The following is a 23,923-nucleotide window of genomic DNA, read 5'->3' as shown; positions in this document are numbered from 1 at the left end:
ATGAAAACAGAAGTAAAATTATGCATCCTGAACCCAGGAGCAGCATCCCTAAAATGAAGAAGTGTTCAAAAAGCACTGCTGTCCAGATAGAAATTGAAAATTCCCAAAGATGTGGCAGTACTTGATCTTATTGTATTGAATACTTACTTGCAAAGACTTATCATAAATAATGATTATTATTATTTAATTCTAATTCTTATTTGTGGTCATATAATGTAATTTTTTTTACAGGAGACTTCACAGTTGTGAAATGTAAATTGAGGGAATTCAGCAACACACATTGTCAGACAAATGTCAGCCAGCAGATCCTTACCAGGTTTACTGCAAACTGCTGGAGAAATACTTTACTGCAGCCTGCTTACTGTGATGTTGAGAAAAGATATTGTCATTTATGGTGTCTGAAGAGCTGTGTCTTCACCTGTAGCTTCAGTTGCCAGTGCTGCTGCACAACCAAAGTTGATGGAGCACACTATGGATTTTTCACTTCCCTGGAAGAGGAGAATCAATTTCCATCTAATAGAGCAGGAGGTCACTAAATACTACTAGCTGCTCTGTGACACTGTAGACTTAAGCAGTCCTCCTATGAGAAAGAAAAGAGTAGGGAATGGGATACCGGAGTGCATTAGTACACAGATAAATAGAGACTAAAATTAGACACTGAAAAAGAATTATCTGAGAAAAGAGAGTAAGCTGCAATTTTTTTAAAGAATATCATGACATAAACTCTGAACACAGAAGTTGGAACAACTCCATTTAGGTCAAAATTGTTACATAATTTTCTTATGATGGAGAACTTGAACTTGCATGCACAAATCTACCACAAGTGAGTCTGTAGGTCATTCACTAAAAGAGTGCTGTGTCTCTGAGTGATGTATAAAGTTCTGCAATTGAAACAAAGTTTAAAATTGTATAGGCAGCTCACTGCTGGAAAATATTTAGGAGACATAGGTATGAATAAATAAAGAAATAAAAGGAATCCAGAAGATATTTAGGAGACATAGATATGAATAAATAAACAAAGTAAAAGGAATCCAGATAATATCCTAGAGGAGAACTGAACGAAGTCATGCTATTATCCTCCTGTTATATAATAATTTTCTTACTGGGGAATGACCAAGACAGTTGGTGGGACACAAAACGCCTGCATACATCTGTGAATAAATGCTGAATATACTTTCAAACTGTGATAAAATAATCAGTTTATATTTCTGTAAAAAGAGATTTTGGCTTTGTTAGTATGAGAACATGGCTGAATATCCTGTCCTTGTTTGTAATTGCCAGGTGACAAATTCATTATGTGGAGAAGCACACACCTGAGGTTTGATGTTCAGACTGATGTTCAAAGCTGGCAAGCTTTGCTGCAGATAGGTGGGTGTGGGTTGAGCCCTTAATAATTCTGCAAAGAGGGAGGAGGTCAGGCTGAAGCAACATGCTGAGCCTGATCACACAGGTTTTCCCTCACGGGTGGTGATGACCATGTGTGTTCGATAGCTGAAAGAGGAGAGACCCAAACCTAAATTGACTCAATGAGGAAATATCAATGCCTTAGGAAGTGTTCCAGTAGGATTTGTACCATCTAGAAGAGAATTGCAGGAAAAAACAGGAACACAATTAGGAGAAGCTGAAGGACTTTTTTTTGAAGATGTAGGACAAGCAGTTAGTGCAGTGAGGCAGCTAAGTAAGGCCAGACATTTGAAAAAAAGAGGGATTGGGGGCGTCAAAAAAACAAACCCTAAGAAGTCATCACTTTCATCTCTCATTTATTTTTCAGATATCCACAATGAAAAAAGTGTGGATCACTGAACTCCATGGAAAGGCATGTAAGAAAGAAAAATATACATAAACCTGAGGTACCTTCTCAATTCAAACATTCACTTTAGTGCAAATCGCTCAGTTGACTTTAGGAAGGATAACACTTTCAGTGAATGATGTCAGAGTAAAGTCTTAAACAGATCATCAGTGAATAAAACAGAGTTATAGTGCTGTCATTCTGGCTCAGGATCAATTAGAACACGTCACAGTTTTACTTGAAGGAGTTTACTCGTTACCAGCACTTGCAGCAGTGGATTGTCATGGAAGCAAACAATTGCCAAAGCAGAGTCAGTAAATCAAAGAGAGATGTTCTTCAGGAAACAGGCCTGGTTTTTTTCTTTGTGGGTAGAAATATCACACAGTAACAAAAGAACTCTTAAAAAAAAATAAATGGGTAAAAGAAAAAAAATACTCCCTTAATTTAATTGCACTTGCTCAGTACTTTGGAGAATTTATGAGAATGAGACATATATATCTACTAAGCATCTATTCCATCTTGAATTATATTCTCTTGGGTCAAATTTTTGGAGTTTCACTGCACAGGCAATGAAGCAAAGAATGGATCCAAATTGGTTTTAAATTAATCAAACTCACAGTTAAAAAGCAGAGCATCATCACTTAGGTTAAATGTCAGTTGTTCATCTTCACTTTCATGTATTTTTTTGAACTTACCATAATTGACCTTTTCAAGTGTAGTACCCAGTTAAAACCTGGAGAAAATGACAATATGATAAGAGAAGGACAATTTCAGTTATGACAAAGTCATTATATAGAAGATGAGATATGAAGATATTAATTAATCTCTTCTACCAATTTTCCACAGTGGGGCAATTACACTTTCGGATTGATGCTAGTTGTAATGGATGTCATATCACAGCTGAATTAAAGGTGGGCAAAGAAGGTACAAAAAGGACTTTAAAAGGAGTGAGAAAAGCTTTGTTCAAAGCTACGTAAGTGAGTGGAAAGATTATGATGGATTTCTGTGAGTTTTATATTGGGTCTTTAGAGCAAAATTGGAAATTTGTTCAGATTTTGATAACTTGAGTAAGATAGCTATCCTTTTGCCTACTGAATTGCCTTTGAATTTCCCACTTTGATCCTCTTATTTTCCAGTCACAGACTGTTCCTTGTTAAAATAGCACAAACTTTCTTTGGGAAGAAGAATGAAAGCACCTTGTTCAGAGCATCCCTGAATAACTATGCCATTCTAGAAAATTTCTTATATGCCCCTCCTTGTCCATGCCACTGCAATCTGACTCTTCTTGCTACACTACTGAATACAATTAACATCTGGCAGCAGGCACATTTTTATCTCAGATTATGAGAAAATTCAGTTTTTGAAGTAAGCTCTGAATGTTTAGGACTCAATAATAGCTTTTCTTGCTTGAGTGCACCAGAGCAGGTTGGAAAGTAAGCTGGGGGCTAGCTGTGAGTCAGGAAGTGCATGCATGGGCAAGGTTTGTGCCAAGAAGGAATTGTTTCTCTTAATATTTGGCAGATGAGCAATGTCAGTGAAGTCAGGGGGGTCTATTCACAGAATTACACACTTTGGCAATTTGGGGACAGTCTCCTCAGTTGCTGAGCTGCAGAAACAGAGCTTTCACCTGCTTCAGTTAAACTAAGTTACAATAACCTCACTGGTTTTAGAGGGACAAAACACAAATGAAAGATGCTAGATTGTGACAGTGAATAAAGTGTTGATCAGAAATCTTATTTCCAACGTGTTGTTGGCTTAGGGCCATACAAGTTATTATGTGGTATTTCTAGCACAGACAAATCTCCCATTGACTTCATATCCCATTTTGCTGAAAATAATGTTGATTGAATATAGGTTTGGTCTGAATTGTTATTCCAGCTCTCCCCAATGAGCTATGTTATTGTTTTTTAACTGGCTTCGTGTTTGTCAATCTTTTAGTCACATCTGCTACTTAACAGGTCTTCCTAAGTCATTCATCATTTGTTCCTGAATCTTCAATAGTTAATAAAATCCTTTTGACATTAGTACTACAAATAAACTGAGTTGTTTCATTACACTTCACATGTTTTATTTTGGCTTTTATTGTTATGAGAACCAAGAAGCTTGGTACATGTGGGAAACAAAACCAGTTTTATCTGGAAGTCTATTTAATGTTTTATGAAACTGAGTCTGTGCTTAATAATGTGTGGACTGAAAATGAAACTACTCAATTCTTCTCAGGGGTGAGAATACAGGCACTTTCAACAGAGAAAAACAGATTTAAGAAAAAAATCTCCTAATTTTAAACAAATCACAGTTTGAAATCTCCTGTGTAATACAACATTTACAAATCAAGGTATATAATGCAGAACCATTCAAAGCATACTAAGGGTGATGGAAATCTGTCCACTGATTTCAAATGAGTCCTGACTCAATGCTTTTCAAGGCAACTGATAATTTCACAAGAATATGCTGCCCACAGAACTGGGTTTAATCCCCATGCATGACTAGAAACATGACCTTCATCAACACGGTCCTTCACTCCATATCCATAGTTTTTCATATGGAGAACAGGAGAGACTTGGGCCTGTAACCATTCTGGAAAGTGGCATGGGGCCCATATAGTCTCTCCAAAATTTAATCATGTGCCTTTATTTCATTTCACCTTTAATAAGGAGATTGCAGGCAACTTTTGGTTGCAGATATAGTGCCATGCATTTAGGCTACCAGAGAACTTACTATGCAAGAGGCTGTGTATGGGAAGTTCTGAGGGGCAGAACTACTGGCCAGGGCCACCTCCAGTGGGCACTCCCAAATTCTCTTAGATGCCAAAGTTTAAGAGAAGCATGAGTTGGAAGCATAAGGGGCAGAGTGTGACAAAAAAAGGAAAAACATGTGGCAGCTTTTCCAGATCAGCTCATTTTAATTGGAATAAAGAGAAACACAATTTTTTTCTCCCTTTGCAACTGTCAGAACTTACTTCAGTCATGGCAGAAGTAACTTGGCAATGAAGAAATAGCAATGGATAAAGGAAAACAGCAAAACCTCTAACACATACCAGAAAACAAGATGTATTTTGTATTCTCCAGATTAATGAAAAAAGACAGAAAAAACATGAAAACACCACATGAGAGTCAAAGCAAGAAACATGTGCACAAATAGGCTAGACTTCAGGACCAGGAAGGCTAAAAATGAAAGCAGAGCCCTTTCATCACCTGACTGGAACCCAGAGTAGGAGGCTGGGAACTTCTCTGTACTTCTGAAGGTTGTGCCACAAGCAAGTGTGAAAGGAATTTGATAAGTCCAGTACTCCTAAAATGAGTAAGAAAGCAGAGAGTTCTTTCTTTTTAAAATGCCAATTCAGAAAGTAGAAGAAAGAATTAGATGACTATGATGAGGAACCAGGAACTCTTCTGTTCATATATGCCTTGATCATCAGAAAAGATAGAGAAATAACTCATGATTTGCTGATCCTATTACTGAGTAGACATAGAGCTCAGGCAAATGAATTCCCATGATAATGATCAGGAACCCTGCAGCAGTGAGTCCAGTTCAAAAGAAGAAAGTGATCAGAGGTTAACCAAGTAGACATAGCTTATTTTTCTGTACTTTGACATGCTGAACTGTATTACAGATGCACAGAGATGACTTTTTTCCCACATCCAACTTCACTTGGATGTGAAAGGATCATGTTTAAGATACTCAGAAGAATTTAAAATAATAGGTGTTTTTAGACTGATGTTCAATTTAATTTCCAGAGTTTACTTTTCTTTTTAAAAGTAGTTGCATTTTCAAAACTAAAACTAGTTTTTAAAGTTCACTTTCAAAATGTCAAAATGGAACATAAGTGTTGGAGTTTTCATATATCTTTAAATTTCCTCAAATTTGGAATTTTCATATATAATTTTGCTCCGTCCATAATTGCAGTTTTCAATGCACAATATATTTCACTAACAATTTTTGAGAGGAGAAAGAAAATAGAAAGCTAATAACTGCAATGAGACTGGAGCGGGAAGGAAAATCATATCTGACTTGAGTTCTCCGTTGGGTCAGAAAGAAAATATAAAAGGACTTGTAGAAATGCTATGTAAAGTTGAACAGCAAAGCTTTATAGGTAATGGAGTTGATTATGGTCCAGTACTTATCTCTCTCACACAGAGCTGTCTGAACTTTATGTTTGCAAAGGGCTTTCAAACAGCAGCAAAGAAAGTATAATTTTTTTGTGTGGAGGTAAAGGCTTTCTGGCTGCTTGGGAAATATGATCATTTCCTCACCCAGTACAGTGAGGTTCATTTAAAGAAATAACTGGAGAGAGACTACTCCCTACACAATTCAAAATATTTAAGGAAGCCTAGAAAATTGCTTTCACATGCAACATAGTGAAGTAGAAATGCAAAATCATATTGTCCATGGTATAGATATTTACTTGTAAATATAAAAAAATAAGTAAAAAATAAAGGAAGAGTAAATAGGGTGGAAATATTTAATATTGATCTATTATTTAGTATTAATCAAATTTCAAGTAGTCTAATTGGCAGAACTTAGGAAACATCTATATAACATCTAATCCAGAAAACCAAATACAAAATACCAGACCTAAGATAATGTTCTTTCATCATACTTGCTAAAAGAAAAGAAAAAGACTCGAAGCCATTATATTTTATTAAAATGGAGCAGGAAGAAATAAACACTATAGACAGTATTTTCAGCATGACACCACCGAGAACATTAAGAAGGTACAAATCTGTCCTATAATTAAATTCCACCTAAAAAAAGTATGGATAGATAATATGCCTGTAATATCTGACACAGAATGAGTATCTACAGAATACATACATTTAATTATTTTCTCATTACAATTATTTTCTCATTAGGAGAATGAAATGAATGTCAGGTCAACTATCAATTAAGTTTTCAAGAAGAACAAAAATGAAGTTTCAATGAAAAATGTCTCATACTCAGATTTTATGTCAAAATTAGGAGAATAACAGCACCCCACTGCTAATAAACTTTGATTTCCACTTACTCTTCTGGTCAGGTCTTTCACCTTATGTTCAACAGGCTTGACATCGTGGTTTCCTTGTATCTAATCTTGTATGCTTTTTCCTCCTACCCTTCCAACATGTAGCAGTTTCCATGAAAAGCATTGCTGTACATATATAAGTGTGAATTACCAGTCCAAGCCCAGCTTAAGCCAGATATCTTAACTGGAAGCAGAATGGTTACATGTGATGGCACACTGCCCAGGGAGCACTGCTGACACGCTTATAACAGAATAGCTCAAGCATTCATGTGTGGTCTTGCACCTTAAATTCATACCCCATGTCTTCTGAAGTACATGAAAAAACTGCATTGATCATGTGCACTTCAGTATATTTTCTCAACAGTATTTTGAATCTGAAAGAAAATAATGCCTTTTTTTTCCCTTTTTAACATCACATGCTGAACAGGAAAGATTGTAAAGTATCAAGCTAAAACATGTAAATTTCCTTGTTAAGTGTAATAATCACCTGTATGACTTACACATAGAAAAACATGAGTGATGAAATATACAATTCTCCCTTTTGTTTGCTTACCCTGTAATCATTGCTTCCATATTTCCAGGCATTGAATTCACATTGATTATATTGTATATCTGTGGTGGAACTATAACTCTGCAAAAACTTCCTCTAAGATTTTTTTTTCCTCAAAATAATGAACAATTTTTCTTTCTTTTATCATAGAAAGAATAGACTTCATAGTTTTAAGGATTTGTTCATTTTTAACTCTGCTCCTCTGAAATCTGTGAAAAAATAAATCTACAGACTAACATAACTGAAGTGGCAGTGAGAGAATCATGCCAGACTTTAAGGATGTCTTGATGATCTATCAGTTGGTATCAGCTTTCTGTCTCTTGAGTGCTGTAGAGTGTGAAATCTGTTCAGATAGGCAGATGGATGTGTGAGTTTGATCTGCTGACACAGTACTAATAACCCCATTAGACCCAAAGATTAATGGTGTATGGTGCTTTGTGCATGCCTGCCTTATCCATCATGTACCTGGTTATCAGGGGCAGAAAAAAATGCAGCCTTTTATGGAATCAGTCAATAGCTTTGTTAATCTAATTGCCAGTAATTATAGTCTTACTGGTAGAAAAGATTCTATTCACAAACACTCGGAATTTTTAAGTTATGCTCCTCCACATTTTTACTATCTGGTAGCTACAGAAATACATATTTCAGTCTATTATTTCAAACATGCACTTTTGCTTTGAAGAGCTATTTTGTTCTATAAAAGGTCCTTCAAAACTTCACAGGATGGCAAATGATATGAAATTTTATGAGATAAAAGTCAAGAGCAAGCCAAGTCATGGGAAGCTTTAATCTCAGAGATTTAGCTGGATCTCAAATGAAGTTATCAGAAAGACAGTAAACCTGATGGGAGTGCTCCATTTTTAATAGTATCATAATTTCAAATGTTTTGAGATAAAATTTATTCCATTACAAACTATTTATACAAGGTCTAGTGAGCCACACTAACTTCACAAATGTTTTGCCATGTATCTTAGGAGAATGAGAGGAAGATGCTGAACCTCGTGTAAAAGGAATGAGTTGTAATGGGCAGCACATCCAGTCAATCAGCTTCTGTCATGGTTAGGAGGCATCTACCACTTGGTTATTTGGTAGATAAGCAATCAGCAAATATAGTTAGGCAAGATTAAGCTATTTGGGCCAAGAGCACAAACTGTAAGCATTTATGTATTTGTGAAATAAAATCTTATTCCAGCAAAAAGCATGGTGAAAGTTGTGGTTGATTTCATCAGAGCAGTAATTCCATTTATAGATGTTAGTGGTGCAGAGAAACATTATTATCCCTTGGTTAAAAGCTCATGAAGACTTGGCATAAAATTCTTTTCAACAAATCCTGAGTCCTGCCCAATGGCAATGCACTTAAAAGACATCACATCTCATAGGAAGACAGGCAACTTAGATTTAAAGGATTCAAGTGCTGAGTGATCTGTCACACACTTCAAAATCTGTTACAGTACTAGACTAGTGTGAAAAATCTGCACACGTTTTCATTTTAAGTTTTGTTCTTTTTCATTTTATCCAGCTTTCAGCTTATCTGCTAAACAAAAGTGCTGTCAAGAATGAGAGGCTTCTCTCCTCACATATATCTGTAAGCTGGGATCAAATGCCCTCTAAACTTTGCAAAGTTGAACTCTCTACATCTCAATACGTTTTGCAGCTCTCCCGGTCCTCCTTTCAGAAGTATATTAGTTTAGAGTGGCAGCTGACCATTGGCAAGTCTTTATGGTATTGCTATGATTTATTTTCTGAGTTGTCAATTGTTGCTGTTCAGTGACATTGTAGAAGCAAATACGGGTATCAGCTGGGTGAGCAGCTGGAGGGGTGCTGATGCTACCCTTGGGTAATTTTTGATTGACAAAAGTGAAGAGCTCAGCAGGATTTTAGGTGGTGTCTAAACTCTTGGTTTAATCAGATGCCAGGCCATATAGAAGCAGCTTTGGCCTCAACGGCTTAGTCCCAGCAGATGCCAGGTACAGCACCTTGCCACGGGCTTTGCATAATGCTGCTGCTCTCTGCCTCAGTGCTGTGCACACACACAGGAGGCTTTCACGGATTGCAGCTCTCAGATAACACTGCACATCTCAGGTATTTCCTCCCCCTCCTCCCTGTAGATGAGTGAAAGATGATTCTGAAGAATTTTATTTTTTTTTTTAAATTCAGAATCCCAACATTTTTATTCACATTTAAAAACAATAAATCCATGAAGGAGAGAAACAATTGCTTTAAAGAAAATACTGTGAGAAGGAATACAGCTAGTTTCTTACCTAATTTTAATAGTACCTTGATAAAGGAAAGCTTCTACACTATTTGAGTGAAAAAGGAAAATCAACTTTTTCAGCCTTTAATTAAATGTATATGCAGGCCTTGAACAATATTTCATCTTATCTGTGCTTCCTTGTGCACTGAGATTTATTATAATTTTAATACAGTTGCACCAATAGAATTTCATGATTTCCACATTTACATTTCTTTTCAATTGAGCTAAATTATAGCTGTATTGTTTAGCTAAACTTTGACCATCCACATTACCACTATTATATAAAGTCAAAGATTTAGTTAAATAGAAAATGAGAAGTAGAGTTAGCTTTTTTAAATTTCTAAAAATCAAAATAATTTTACTTTTTACCTAATCAGAGAGAAATATATTGGATTCATATACAGGAAACCTTATTGACAAATGATCTAAAAACCTATTCTCTTCAATATCTTTTAATATTTTATTTCATGCCTTATTTTATATCTTGTTCCCTTCCTAAACCTGACACAATCAAATTTGTTAATAGATAAATGCTCCAGTTTTATTTGCTCTCTTCAGCACTTTACCAAACTTTTATCAAGACTCATTACTCTTTTACCCTTAATTTCTTTTTTGTTACACCTAAACAAGAAACAAAATTCCATCAAACCACTCAAACATAATTTTACAAAAGTGTATGTTTGTTTTCCCTTTCAAACCACTAGAAACCCTGATTAATGGGCAGGAGGCTCAATCTCTATATTAGCCATTCTTATTGTGCATGAAGCAAACTTCTTTGACAAGTTTGACTGTCTTGCCTAAATTTCCGCACAGCTATAGCACCCTAAGACAGTCAGTAAGACAGTAATTAGCAGTTAGGTATTCCTTTCCCATAAACTCCATGCCTTCCACACTTGCCAGCGCCTATGCTGAGAGCAGTGTTAGATTAGGACTTCAGCACCCACAGGGTGGGCCTCTCTTAATCATGCAGGTGGCAGGAAACTGTTGTGTCACCTTGCAGCTGTGCAGTGCCTGACGTCAGTGGAGCTGCCTCAATTTACCACACTCTAAGATGTGGTGATGAGTCTGAACCCTGCTGCTCTCTCACTAACAGCTTCACTGGAGTCAGGCACTGCATGTCTGTGGAGAAAGACAGCAGCTGTGTCTCCATTAACCGACTGGGTTTTTAATGTCGTTGTGCTCAGTATTCTGGGCTTTGAATCAAATAATTTAATTTCTTCTTGATTAATACAGCTTCATTTGGGTGTTAGGTGGACTTGGACCAGGGGTCTTGGACCAGGATATTGTGGATGCAGGAGAGGCTGTTGATGTTGCCTACCTGGACTTCAGCAAAGCAAATACTATCTCCCACAGCACACTCCTGGAAAAGCTGGCAGCCCACTGCTCAGACAGGAGCACTCCTTGCTGGGTTAAGAACTGTCGGGATGGCCAGGCCCAGAGGGTGGTGGTGAATGATGGTGCATCCAGCTGGGGCCAGTCACCAGTGGTGTCCCTCAGGGGTCTGCGCTTGGGCCAGTCCTGTTTAATATCTTAACTGATGATCTATCTGGGTGAGAGGAACAAGTCCACCATCAGTAAATTTGCAGATGACACTAAGCTGGGAGGGTGTGTTGACCTGTTGGATGGTAGGAGGGCTCTGTAGAGAGACCTGGAATGGTTGGATGGATGGGCAGAATCCAATAGGATGAAGTTTAATACAAGTCCAGGTGTCAAGTCCTGCATGTTGCCCACAATAACCCCCTGCAGCGTTATAGGCTGGGGATGGTGTGGCTGGGCAGGGCCCAGGCAGAAAGGGACCTGGGGGTACTGGTCAACAGCCAGCTGAACATGAGCCAGCAGAGTGCCCTGGTGGCCAAAAAGGCCAAGGAAATCCTGGCCTGTATCAAGAATAGCGTGGCCAGCAGGAGCAGGGAGATCATCCTTCCCCTGTACTGGGCACTGGTGAGGCCACACCTGGAGTGCTGTGTCCAGTTCTGGCCCCTCAGCTTGGGAAGGACGTTGAGACACTTGAGCACATCCAGAGAACAGCAACAAGGCTGGTGAGGGGTTTGGAACCCAAGCCCTGTGAGGAATGACTGAGGGAGCTGGGGGTGTCTAGCCTGGAGAAAAGGAGGCTCAGGGGAGACCCTGACACTTCCCGAAAGTGGTTGTAATCAGGTGGAGGTTGGTCTCTTCCTCCAAGCAGCAACTGACAGAACAAGAGGCCACAGTCTTAAGCTGAACCAGCGGAAGGTTAGGTTAGATGTTAGAAAGAAATTTTTCACTGAAAGAGTCTGGAATTTTTCACTGAAAGATTCCAGGCACTGGAATCGCCTGCACAGGGAGGTCGTGGAACTCTGTGCCATGGTTTATTTGATGAGGAGGTGTTAGGTCATAGGTTGAATTTGATGATCTCAAAGGTCCTTTCCAACCTAGTTCATTCTGTGATTCTGTGAATGTAAAGCATTTAGTCCTCCAGGTGATTCCAGATGAAGCACATCACAAAACTTGCCAAGATTTTTTGTATTTTCACTCAAAATCCTTCCAAAACTTCCAGCAAGATCTACCTTAACCTTTGCATGTAGGCAGGTTTGGATTTTTCATATGAAGGATATGTGCAGACTCTAAAACCCAAAAAAATACGAGTCTCTTTGCTTCCAATAATTGATGCAAGTAGGAAGTGACTCATTCTCCTTCATTGCCCTTGCAATATCCCAAGAATATGATGTTATTTGTTACACTTTTAATTCATGTAGTAAATCTCCTGTTTCCTGTTTTCTTCTGAGACAGCAACACTTTTACTCACGATAAATGACATTTGAGCAGTTCCTATTGTGACCATTTACAAGGCTTTGAGAATCTGAAATAGGATTTGGCTGTTTGAGAAGCCTGCCTTTGGTCTGACACAAAGATATCTCTAAGCTGTTTTCTACAACAGTGTCCTTATAGAAGTAGTCCGATTTCCTCTGAATCATGCACCCAGAGTTAAGTCTATGTGCAAAATTCTTTGCTGGTTTGGAATAAAATGGTGATTAAGCATCTCAAAGAAGAAAAGCCAGAGAGGCAGTGCAGAGATGTTAGGCATCTTACTAGGAAAGTCAGAGATTTTTCCCATCTTCTCCTACTATCTTTGTTGCCTGTTGTTGGTATCATATGAAACATGAGAACGGGGCAGATATTCCCATTGGGGAGGCCTGAGGAGAGCTGGCAATGCAGCTACAGAAGCAAGCAGTGCAAATCCCAATGGTTCTTTAATGTGCTGGCCCACAAGGGGCAAAAAGCAACTTCATCATCCTGGAGCATGCCAGGAAAAGAACCATGACAATTGGAATCACCATTATCTCTGCTCTCTGTTCCCACCAGTGGGTGGTCACATGCTGTGAAATTGGCAATATTCAAAGTTCAGTCAAATGCAAAGTAAATTAATGGAAACAACAGAGATAAATATTTGCTTCCTAAACCCTTGGAGTGAGAGCAGATTTCAGTAACACCTGTAATGGATTGAAGAATTATTCAGGCTACTAAAACCCCTTCCCCAAAATATAAAAAAAAATCCTGCCATCTTTAACTGTTCTTCATCCTAGGTCAGCTCCAAGGAGGTACAGGGACATTTATTGTGACAAGAGTGTAGCTGTTAACTTTACACTGATTTTTTGCTACCTCCTAGTGCTCCACGCTGCGAATGGGTCCAAAGCTTGTGGTGTAAAGGAGAAGATGAAAGCAAACTGCTCTTTTGTCACAGGTTTATTTCAGTTGAACTATCTTCAGCAAGAGTGCAACAAAGACATTACATGAAGGCAGAAAACTGAATAGGCTTTTTACTTATTATCACATAGTCATACTTCTGGGGCCCAGAGTTTTACTGGGAAGGAAGAGAATTCCCACAATGAGTTTTAGGCTACCATTTTCCCACAGAAGTGAGAGACTCATTCTCCAAGTCTTTTTCATTCTCTGCTTACAGCTGTAAACCAGGGCATTCAGGTTTGTACATAACCTTTACAGAACAGTACATTTTTATTTTACATGTGATTACTTTTGTGCATACATGTTTTAAATGTAGAAACAGATAAGGAGGGCAAATTTTCATGTGCCTCAGCCAAAGAAGTAGGGATAATTTATCTATGAGGCAATGAGAAGGGGATCTTTCTGATTCAGTTTTACCATGGCTTTCAAAGATCACCATGGCAGTGTAATCTGCAGGACATGGCTTCTCCACACTGCCTGCTGCAAATGCTCATTTAAGCATCTGAATGATTCAGGCTACATGGTGCAGTCAATATATATGCAGTAACATAAGGCAAGTTACTGAAACTAAAACTGCTGACTGTTTTTTAAAGTATCTTTTATTGATTTTGTGTAAACCATAAAGAACTGTTTTTGATTATCTGGCAAATCCACCTTCTAATACTTTAACTTTCCAGTATAAGTTTGTAACTCTCACAGTTGAAATGAGCTTTGGATTTATTAGGCAGAAAAAATCTCTTGGATAGAAAAAGATGAAATATCCCATTGCTACTCACTTTTCCTAGAATGATCACTTAATATTCTGACATACAAGGTAGAATTTTCATCCAGATGAATAAAGTTGTCCTTCTGAAATTTTTGAAGGAATTTATCCCACATATTCCATTACAAATCATAATGGATTTCCAAAAATGATGTGTCTGTCTTCAATAAACAAGCAGGTATTTGTCCATAATTTTATTCTTGACAATATCCTTGAGAAAGGACCATCTTATTCTTAGATTGGCACTTTGGAAAAAGAACATCTTCAGTTACTGTGAATTTTTGTCTCAAAAATATATGAAAGATATTGAATCACCCCTTTCCTGTGCAGTTCTGTACAATATTTTCCTTAAAATTATCATGTTTTTGTGTCCTCTGCAAAAAATGTCATATCTGATTTAAAAAAAATAAAGTGTTTTTCTGCTGAAATTGGGGGGTCTAAAAAATGAAGACCAAGTTAAGAAAATGCAGGCAAAGCTGAAGTCAAATACTTTCTCACCAGATATAGCAAATACTTGTCTAACTACTTTTCAATTTGAACTTGATGTTATAGAACATACAGGTTCTGGCAGTGTGAAAAACCAGTCACTCTCCTTCACAAGGTTACTCAAGACTTTGTATTAAAAGGAATGTGTCATTTTTCTGAAATGTCTCATTCTCCTCGACTGAAAAATTTGAACTGAAATGTCAGTAAAATATGTTAGCTATAGTTCCATCCCCTCCAATTAGGTTTCTTCTGTTCCTACAGTTTCAAAATTTTGCGGTTTTCCCACCATGGTTAAATACTTTCTGGTTTATATTTAATTCCCCCTCACCACGAGTGTATGTTAATAACAGTTCTCCTTCCCTCCAGTGTTCTCCCTGGATCCTTGGAGAACAAGCAGATATGGAAGAATCTCAATGATGTTCAAAGAGCAGGGTGTTACTACTATTGACCGTGTAGGACTGCAGAGGTTTACAAAAAAGACAGAGCCTTTTTTTTTTTTTTCTGAACTCTGAAACAGCAAAGAAAGGCAGTGACTTTATTGGACAAGGAGCTGAGCACCAGTGAATTTTCTCTGCTGTCTCCTGCTTGACAAGGTGACTCAGACTAAAAAGCACACTTTGTGAAGATGAATTTGCTGTTTTGCTAAGAAATTTTGAACTGTCACCCTTGGGCACTGCATAAACTTACATGAATTCTTTCTAGCCACTAACCTTAGAGCATGATATCCATCACACTAATAGGCCAACTTTAACCCACCCAGGCACAAAATCTTCTTAGCCTGAAAATTTAACCATGGTATATATAATGAATTTGAGAAACAAAATATGTACAATAAAACTTTGTATATATTCTGAACTTATTTTATTGCTCTGAGGCATTTATTTATTTGGCTACAACAGAAAAAAAACCACAACTCAGGTAATTGTATAAAGCTGTATAACTGGTCTATATAAAACTGTATAACTGGTCTAGTGAACAACTGCATCTTCATGACGGTGTCACTGAATATCTCAGCTCTGAAAATTAGTCATTCACATGCGCACATTCAAATGTATGTCTCCAAAACAGAGTACATGCCTAATGGGTAATGTGTGACTGAATTAGCATTTGTCATAAAAGATATTCAGAAAATAAATATACTATACAAATAATATATTTAGTAAGGCTTGCCCTTGTTCTCCAGAAATGCAGAGAGCAGGAACCAGTAGTAAGACAAAAAAGTGTGCTTTTTGTGTTCTGCATGAGCTTGAAGAAACCAATCCTCCCTCAATGTTTCCAGCCCATTAAGTACCAGTTACACCACAGAGCCACTGATGGCTGTGGTGATTCAGATTAGGTGGCAGACAGAAGTGATACTGCTAAATGGGTTTTACTATGCCTTCAGCTGCAAAATCTTTGTGTCTCAGAATAAAGGCAGCTGCATTAACTGGCATCTAAAAGTGTTACATTCCTTGCTGGCTCTGCTGGGCTCTGTTGCCTCCCTTGCTTCTGGAGCAGTGAATGGGTCACAGATGCTCTCAAGCACAGGTAGGTGCTTTGCATGGTGACTTTTGACACCTATTAGCAAAATTCCTCTTGCCTTCTAATCTGAATCCTATAGCATCTCTTGTGCAGCTGTCTGGAGATTGAGCGGCTTCCTGTGGGCATTGCTGCTTTCATGGAAACACGGGAGATTATAATCATACAATCAAGAGGGGAGAAAACTGTGGTGGAAAATCCAAGACTATTTTTTCCACTGGTTTTAAGATTTCTATCTCTATAGGTTGCACCTTACTTCAGGATTCCTTCACACATACATCAGAAGGCAGATTGTTGCCCAAAATCTTTCTGAGCAGTCTTTTATACCCAGGGTCTTCATGGATTTGACATCATAGAATCATAGAATGGTTTGGGTTGGAAGAGGACATAAAGATCATCTAGTTCCAACCCCACTTCCAATCTTCCACTTGACCAGGTTACTCAGAGGCCTCCCAACCTGGCCTTGGTTGGGCAACCACAGCTTCTTTGGATAAGCTGTTCCAGTGTCTCACCACCCTCACAGTGAAGAATTTCTTCCTAACATCTAATTTAAACTGACTCTAATTCAGTTTAAAGCCATTAGCCCTTGTCTGTCACTACAGGCCTGTGTATAAAGTGCCTCTCCAGCCTTCTTGTAGGTGTTCTTCAGGTACTGGAATCTTCTGTGTGTCAGGTCTCCAGTCACTTTTATCCATGCTCTCCTTGTCCTAATCTGGCAATGGCTGCAACTACCCTTCTCCAACACTAATTAATAGGAAAAAAAATTTAAAAGAATCAATATTCCTTAGATGTTCCAGACAAGGAGGAAAATAGAACAGATTCAGTTCTATATGTGGTGGTGTAAACCTGGCACTGCTATTTCCTGGTTAACAATTACTGTTGATTTATATACATGTGTCAAGACTAGAATCCTTCTTCTGTGAGAGAGAACTCATTTCCCAGTCAGAAAGAAGTCATCTTTGAAAATAATAAATGACTATTACTTTTATCAGTGTTTTTTCTAAAAAAAGAAAAAATAAAAATCACCTGCTGGAATTTAATGCAATGCTTTTTTTTTTCCTGAAAGTTTCAATAGTTCCCAACTGTCACCCTTTCTCTGTTATTCTTTCTCTTTAAGGTTCTTACTTTTTATCCTTGCATCTGTTAGAAATAAGTGGATGCAGAATATGTTCCTTAAATAGAGCCCCTGAATTATTCCTACATAACCTGCATCAGAGCTCTCCAGATTGTGTAGCTTTTTTTTCTGGAAACCTGCCAAGGTCAAGGAAAGACAGGAGTAATTTCAAGCCTGGCATAGTTCTTTAGAGATAAATATAATCTGAGGGATTTGAATTTTTGCTCATCAACTTGGAGTTTTCACATAAGACTTTGTTTTTTTATGAAGTTTCCTCACCTTAGCTCATCCTTGGAAGCAAAAAAGTTTACCCACTGTGATATTTTTATTTTTGTTTTGTTTGTTTTTAAAGGAGATGGGAACATAAGTAAAAGGAAGTAACAGAAAACTCACAGCTGAGGATCTGTAGGGCTTGGGAATATCTTCCAGACTTGCCTCACAAATTTGTGCTTGACCCCTCTCAAGGTTTGAAGAGACTAGGCAACAGAGAGGATCCTGGATGACTCATTCACAGCCTGAATCTCAGCACTGAAGCGTTGCAAAATTGGCTCTTAGGAATATCAGCTTTCCTGGGGGTCAATATCAAGCAAGGGTTTAAGCCAAACTGAACACAGAACATAGGCAGTCAAGTTATTTTGTGCCTAGGAAAGCTTTACCTATTCCTAGAGACTAAAGAAAGTAAACAAAACCAGCATAACTGGTTTTTGCTCTTCTTACAGTCCCATTTCTCACTATGATATTTGTGCCTATTTGTTCCCCTTTTTCAAGGGAAAAGCAGCACAGAGAGACTGCTAATGGGAAATAACAAAGTACTGATCAATGTCTACTGAAAATAAGCTGTAACCACCACAGTGAAGCAATGCAATAACACAACAGCCATCCTATTTTTCAGTCCATGACACTTCTGAAGCATATACCCACAAGGCAGAGCATCAGCTTTCCCGGTAATATTCCTGAGTCAAGAAGGCAGACATTCCAATTTAAACCTGTTACACTTGAAATCCCTTTTGCTTAACACTTGTTCACCCACCTTTTAGATACAGGACTATCAATTCCTGAAATAAGTCATGGGGAACTTCCTGCAGTTTGAACACAGCTTTTCCCTGGCCTGAACAGAAAATTCCTATAGATATCTGCAGCAGCCCTGCAGGAGGAGTACAGTGTGCAGTTGACCACACCATATGTGATTAAATTCAGGTACGGGGTAACTATGGTTAAAGCCTCTAGAACAAGCTCTGAGGCCACTGATTTGTATCAGCAGGTTATCACAGCTTCCTCAGATGGACTAATTAACTACAAGCAAGAATAACTGCTCCTGCCAGAACTAAGAATTACGGCTCCCATCAAATGTTTATCCATTGAAGTAGCTGCTCTCAGGCCTGTTAAGCAGCACTACCAGGTGGAAAAACATAGGGTTTGACTTTATCCCAGCCAGCTCCTGGCCATTTTTAGGATTTTATGCAGTTGAATTTGTCTATTCAAAGAATGAATACTGTGCTCAAAATTTAAACATAGCTATAAGGCTTTGTTATCTACCTTTGTCTTTGTTATCTCCTTTGTTAACTCCTTTGTTATCTACTCATCTACCTTTGTTAGAAACCAAGTCTAAATAATGGGTGTGTGCATATATGTGTGCATATGTAGTGTCAGGGGAGTGGAGATGTGGACTTGTCAATCAACACTACCTCGGTGAAAGCATCATGGAAATCCTGCATCCTCACTGCTGTGTCCATGAGAATTGACTCAGTTTCACCAGACACAGAACAAGCATACACTTTCATCTGAAATGGCTTAAAAAAATATGTAACTCTAAGAATATTTTGATAGAATGAGGCTTTTTCTCACATGAACTTGAAAGAAAGGCATTGCAGACACTATATTTAAATCTATATATTACTTTCACTATTCACACTGTGTGATATGTATACCAGGTATCTTTCCATCTTCCTGTTTAGTGAAGAACCCTAACAGCACTCCTGACAACTAGGTGAACAACTTTTCAAATAATTTTTCTGATGTTGTTTGTTTTACTTTAAGAGTTAATCTGTGTATACTTTCTGCTCCTTTTAGACTTGTAGACTCCATTAAAAAAAACATTAAAAAAAATCTTACTAAATTACCTCAAACAGCAGATTTATTTTTCAGACAACAATTGTGCAATAGAATTGAAGGGATTATGTGGCTATATGCAGAGGATGTTTGGCTGCAGAGAAGTTGTTTTGACTACTCTGTAGTTGAGCACTTTTTGTTTCAACTCAGCATGGGCAGTTTCTCATCCTCATTCATGTGAAGAGCACACAATTCAGGTGGCTGACTTTTGGGGGAAAGCTCTATGAACAGATGAATAATGAAACAAATCCTATTGTATTCTTTGTAGGAGCACATGATATTTTGACCTCATTGTTGCAGGTAATTAATTTCTCTGAGGTATGAAAGAATTCCTCTAATCCTGTTTAAGATTCAGCACCCTTTACTTTTAGATGGTTCTGTGGGGGGCAGGGATCTGAATTTGATTATTAGGGGTTCATTCAAACAGGAGATATTCTCTGATTTGGTGAAGATCTTGTATTCATATTATTGCTATTTACCCTGCAACAGTTACCAGGAAAGTTGGTTAATTTTTCTAATTTTTGACTCCTACTTTAGAAGTTAATTAAAAATTAAAAGGTTCTAGATTTCCTGGTTATGAAACACAGAAATTGAATAACTATCTGTGAATAATTAAAATCTTATTCATATTTTCAAGAGATTCTAATTTTTCTCCCTTTATTACTAGTAGATCTGAGGCCAGCCTCCAGTCTGGCTAGGGTTGTGATCCAAGGTATCTTCTTCAGTTCTAGGAATTCTGGGATATCAAAATCAAGGAAAAGAAAATAGTCTGTGTCCTGTACTTCTATCATGCAAATGCAGAATTGTTACAGGTTTATATACAAGTGTTAGGTTATTCACTGCCATATCTTGCTTACTGTTCTGTATTTTTCAACTACAGAGAGCATATTTTAACAGAGTAACTCATGTTATCTACTGGAAAAAAATATTTTACTTACCATTTTGAATCAAGCTAATGCAGTGAAGAAAGAGTGCCATTAAATTTAATGTCTATGCTGAATTGGGTCAGCAGTTGTGATATGATTAAATTCCATGGGCTTTTTTTTCACCAGCCTCATCACTTCACATTATATAAACTCAATGTATATAATGGCATAGAATACTGTCTGGGACCACTCTTCTGCATAGCTGAACCAGAAATCATTCTGAATTGCATTTATCCTGGACTTTGCCACACACAAGAAACAAAATTACTTCCATAAAATTATGTCCTGTATCATTTACCATCAATTTCCTGTCTTATCAGGGTGCTTTGTTTCTCTGTACTACTGATTTTAAGGCCAGCTGTGCAGATGTTGGATTGGAAGCTGGCCTTCAAAAGACCTGTTCCTTGTTTTGCTGCTAACTTGCTTGTGTGACCTTTGATGGCTTCATAAATCTACCTTTGTTTCAGTTTACTTGTCTCTGAAATTGCTGTGATAAATAGATGTTGTGTTTTGTTGAGCTGAATTTCAAGATATATTGATCCAATAATCAATATTTTACCTACTAATAATAAATCCTAATATTGACTCAAGAAGTCAGAGGGATTGCTCAGTGCACTCTTTACACTCGGACAACTTTGCCCAAAGTCCATCCAAAGTCTGGAGGTATCTGGAGAAATGTTTTTAAGTTAGCACTAAGTCTGATATACATGGACTTCCCAAAATCATGGGTTAAAATCCTAACAACTTCAAATAAACCTTTTATCCTTTCAAGTGCCAATCAGGATAGGTTCATTTGCAAATACAGTCTAATTGTTTAACCTTATTCCGGACCTTTGGGACCCAATTATCCTGCTGCTTGTAGGAGTGAAACCTAATTACCATTTAAAAAAAAAATAAAATTAAGCAATACTGATGCAATTAAGCAATTGATGTCAGAAATTTTATTTTTTAAGCAGATCTTTAGCTGGCACTGTTCTGCTGAACTAACAGCAGGCTGATTGTCGCACACACACACATACGTACTTGAGGTGTTTGCCAGTTATTTTTCCCTGCCAAGATCTTTTGCTAGGAGACTATTTTATAATTACTGATACAATTTTTAAAATAATAAGACTTTTCAGCTTCCACAGAAAGTGGTTTCATGAATTCACTAAATTATGCCGGTGCAACCTAATATCTGGTTACTGCACGCTGCTGCACTGTGTACCTGAGCTAGCCCTAGCCAAGCCAGTTTGAGCACAGGAGACACCTAGTCACCAGCAGTCAAGGTTTTGTATGTTCTACACAAAGTAACTGGAGAGCCTAATTGAGTTATCCCCCACAAAATTTTGTGTTTCCTCAGCATGACTCCTTTCTGGTATTTCTCTTCTGTTTGTTCTGTCTCTCTCCAAAATAAACCTTAGTAGTGAGTGAAGGCAGAGTAGGGTGTTACAATCCAGTCACAGTTAATGACCTTACTCTCCACCTCCTTCTCTAGAGATGAGTTGAACATTAAACTGTCAGAATCCTTGGATACAAATTGGCCTTGGAAAACTGCACAATCATTGACATTGCTCCTGATGCAGTATCCCAATACCACATTAAGTCAGATCTCTGACCATCTTTCTGCTTGCTTAAGAAGCTTCCTGAAACTCCAAATGCAAAGTCAACCTCACATCTCCTCTGCTCTAAGAGAAAATCAGCTGTAACCATGATATCCTTTTTAAATATCTGTCTAAGATTTTCTGCCTCAACCTTTAGTAATCAAGGAGCTTAAGCCACGCCAGCAGCTTCATAATTTTAGAAGAGATTTGCCCCTTCTTTTTTGCATCAACTCTTTGGTATTATGGTGTCCTTGCTGTAAGCCTCCACATAATGGGCTGCTTTTTCTTGAGCACCTCTTACTATGCTCAGGAGAAATCTGCAAGCAGGATATACTTCATGGAATGGGCTAGAAAAAAGCATTTATAGGTTGATATGGGCAGTTACCAAGTTAAGCATTGATATTCTTGCCACACCAGATGTATCTGTGTCAGCTAGGCAGTTAACAGTCAGTACAGAAAATGTTAACATCCACTGCTTCTTGGAGCAGCCTGGATTGCTGTCTCCTAATTATCTGTCTTTTTCATAGCTTTATGTCATTAGTTTCACTTTGAGTCCTTCAATTACTAGTCTTACACTACCATCTCAGCAACTTCACTTCTTTACAGCCACATCTCTTGTTTTTCATGGTCATAACTGAATTACTTTCAAATATCCTTCTACAACATAATCAAAGTTAGCCAGACATGCTATGTAAAGCAAGACCTTGGGTCACATGAACCTGAATCACACTGCATCCCTCTCTCTTCTCTATCTCTTTTATCTCACCCTCTTCCCACAGGACCTATTTTCTAACCTCTGCTCAGTGTAGTTCCTGCCTTAACCAGAGGTGAGTAAAGGAGAAGGGTGAGCTGAGTAAAGGAGAAGGGTAACTTTCCGAGTATTCAGGATTATATTCCTGCTTATTTAAAGATTATCAATCCTTAATACATTGCAAAACCACAATAAAAATCAGTGTGTTTTTCTATAGAGAACACCTGATATTGTTACTTTGTGCTGAAATTTGGGAAATAACCACATTTCTGAAGAGAGGCTCCTGAATATCTTTTGTGTCCTGCAATACATGTATTCCTTCTGTCTAAGCATGTATTTTAGAAGTATATATTGTTGAATTACATTCTGTATTTCCAGACAATTTCTCTGGTTTTGGCAAGATTCTTTCAAATTTTTGACCTGGTCTATAAAGTTTATGCCACATGGAAATACAACACACTTTCTCAGTATTATGTAATTCCTAACAAAAATATCAATAACTTCATACTCACAACAGATTTCCATGAGGCCCCACTTGATATATCCTCCCATTCTGGATCCATTCTGGATCATTGATCCCCACACTTCAGTATAATTATTTAGGTGTATTTGCACCTTCAGAGAAGGACCCTGAAAACCATGCTTTGTGAGTATGTTTTGGAAATTTTTACTTGAGACAATATAAAAAACCTAAATACAGTCAACCTGTATATGATTGAAACCTCTTTCTACTCTATGGAATGCTCCTGTTAACATCTCATAGGTAATAGATTGATTTGACATGATTTGGTACCCACAGCTATATTCTGACCACTGTGCCATTTCTCTACTATTTTCCAAATTCTCATGAACAGATCAATTGATTTGGGATTTTCTCAGAAGGTGAAGTTAAGTTAATTAATCTACGATTCATTATGTTTTAGTTTCTTAAGAATAAGCATTATATCTGCCTTTTGCTAGTCTCCTGGTATCACACCCTTAAAAACCAAAGCTAAAAATTCTGATCGGTTCTGCCAGTTATCTAACAATCCTAGTGCTTTCAAAAATGCGAAAACTTGCCCTACATAACACTGTATAAAAATCCTTTATCCATGCCACCCACTCTCTCATTCTGGAATATATGCCCTGAATACATATTCATTCTGTTTCAAACCAGGTATTATCAATCCCAGTGAAGTTCCTAATTAAACCAGGGTTTGTTCATCCTGGGAAATAAAAATAATGCAAAAAATTTAATTGTGAAAATTAATACATTTAATATAGCTAATAAAAACTATGGATTTGTGTGATTTCCTATGCATTCATAAGGTCATTTCTTTAAATTCAGATATTAGTCCAAAACTAACTAAAGCTAC

The sequence above is a fragment of the Agelaius phoeniceus genome, chromosome 1 (genome assembly GCF_051311805.1).
Source record: "Agelaius phoeniceus isolate bAgePho1 chromosome 1, bAgePho1.hap1, whole genome shotgun sequence".
Lineage (NCBI taxonomy): Eukaryota > Metazoa > Chordata > Aves > Passeriformes > Icteridae > Agelaius > Agelaius phoeniceus.
This window is presented reverse-complemented; position numbering follows the sequence as displayed.